Source organism: Dipodomys ordii, unplaced genomic scaffold, assembly GCF_000151885.1.
Source record: "Dipodomys ordii isolate 6190 unplaced genomic scaffold, Dord_2.0 Scaffold105, whole genome shotgun sequence".
NCBI lineage: Eukaryota > Metazoa > Chordata > Mammalia > Rodentia > Heteromyidae > Dipodomys > Dipodomys ordii.
The window spans coordinates 2122696-2125021 of NW_012267321.1; the positions used below are offsets into that span (position 1 = coordinate 2122696).

Here is a 2326-nt window from a genome sequence, read left to right on the forward strand (position 1 = left end):
TCACATCGCCACTTCCAGCTTTTTTCTTTTTGCTTATGTGGTACTGAGGAATCGAACCCAGGGCCTCAGGCATGCAAGGCAAGTGCTCTAACACTGAGCCAACTTGCCAGCCCCCAAATGGTACTACTTTCTTCTTTCTTTTTTTTTGGGGGGGGGAGGTCCGGTCGTGGGGCCTAAACTCTGGGCCTGGGCGCTGTCCCTCAGCTTTTCAGGTCAAGGCTGGGGCTCTACCACTTGAGCCACAGCGCCACTTCTGGCTTTTTTCTTATGTGGTGCTGAGGAATCGAACTCAGGGCCTCGAGCATGCAAGGCAAGTGCTCTACCACTGAGCCACCTTCCCAGCCCAGCCTCCTCACTGTGATGGGAGAATTTCTGCCTCCTCACCCACACTTCTTCCAGCCCGGAACCCTGAGACTAGAGGTCTTCCCTCTGGTTGGCCCCAGCTTATGGGAGAATGGCTAAACTAGGGGAGACCCTGATTCTTCTTTGTACCCCAGCATTGTCTGAAGCCAGGCACCTGTGGCTCATGCCTGTAATCCTAGCTACTCAGGAGGCTGGGATCTGAGGATCGCAGTTCAAAACCTGTCCTGTCAGGAAAGTCCATAAGACTCTTATCTGCAATAAACCACCAGAACTCTGGAAGTGCCGCTGTGGCTCACGTGATAGAGCACTAGTCTTGAGATAAAGAGCTCAGGGATAGGGGCTGGGAAGGTGGCTCAGTGGTAGAGAGCTTGCCTTGCATGCCTGAGGCCCTGGGTTCGATTCCTCAGTCCCACATAAGCAAAAAGAAAAAAGCCAGAAGTGGCACTGTGGCTCAAGTGGTAGAGTGCTAACCTTGAGCTGAAGAGCTGAGGGACAGCGCCCAGGCCCAGAGTTCAGGCCCCATGACCAGACCAGACCCAAAAAAAAAAAAAAGCTCAGGGATAGTGCCCAGACCCAGAGTTCAAGCCTCATAACCCACAAAAGAACAACTAACTTTAGAATTGTCTAAAAAGAAAAAAGTGAGAATTTAGTGCTAGGTTCTTAATTCATTTATTGACATTCAAAGTTCAAACATTCGGGCTGGGAAGGTGGCTCAGTGGTAGAGCACTTGCCTTACATGCATGAGGCCCTGGGTTCGATTCCTCAGTCCCACATAAGCAAAAAGAAAAAAGCCGGAAGTGGCGCTGTGGCCCAAGTGGTAGAGTGCTAGCCTTGAGCTGAAGAGCTGAGGGACAGCACTCAGACCCAGAGTTCAGGCCCACGAATGGACCCCCCAAAAAAAACACAAAATAAAATCAAAGTTCAAACATTAAACCCCTTTTCCTACTAAGAGGAATTAATTAAAATTAAATACAACAAATTAAACACCCGTGCACCTGGTATGTGATACCTCATTAAAACACAGATTATACACCCACGAAAGTCCTATCAATTACATCTGATTAAGCTTATTACACCTTCTTACCCTGGGACCTTAGAACTCAGCACCCCCAGTTTCACAGTATGAACTGCAGGTTTAAGATACATTTATAATCTTTAAAGAGGATTAGCTTTCAGTGTTTACTGGTGACTGGAAAGACTGATTTTTTGGGGGGGAGGCCGGTTGTGGGGCCTGAACTATGGGCCTGGGTGCTGTCCCTCAGCTCTTCAGATCAAGGCTAGCTCTCTACCACTTGAGCCACAGCACCCCTTCCAGCTTTTTTCTTTTTGCTTATTTGGTGCTGAGGAATCAAACCCAGGGCCTCAGGCATGCAAGGCAAGCACTCTACCACTGAGCCACCTTCCCAAAGACTGATTTGTTATCTCACAAAAAATATTATTGAAGACTCAAACTTTTCCTACTCTATACTACTATTCCTATTATATAGTATCCTACTATATATAAACTCTAATAGTATTCCAATCTATTCCCAATGCATCTGTAATAGGAAGACCCCTACTCAGGCAGGCAAGCCCACCTAGTCATCAGGAGTGACAGAGCCCACCTCAACTAAATTGTTAATATAGACGCAACTTTATTGAGAAGGTTCCTACGCTGACCAGCCAGGGCTGCAGCACAGGCTCGGGAGCTGATACTGCAACCCTGAGCGGCCCCCATTCTTTGGTTTTTAAAGGCAAAATCCATGAGTTTGAGCCTGGTCACACTCAGGTGACTAATGGGATTGTAACACATATAAAGGAATGTATGATCATACCAGACCACATACAGGTGGCCAATAGGTGGAGTTTACCGTAAGCATGTGCAAAAGGCAGGGTTTACCATAAGCATGTGGTATCACCAGTTGGAGCCAGATTACAACCTCTGTGTTTTATGGGTCAGGTCTTTTTTTTTTGGGTCCAGTCA

At 47.4% G+C, this 2326-nt stretch overlaps 1 protein-coding gene across 2 annotated transcripts in view; it reads left to right on the forward strand.

Moving 5' to 3' along the window:
* The window catches only part of LOC105994364 (zinc finger protein 420-like), a 73496-nt gene that overhangs the window by 56130 nt on the left and 15040 nt on the right, over nt 1-2326 (forward strand). The window lies entirely within an intron of this gene.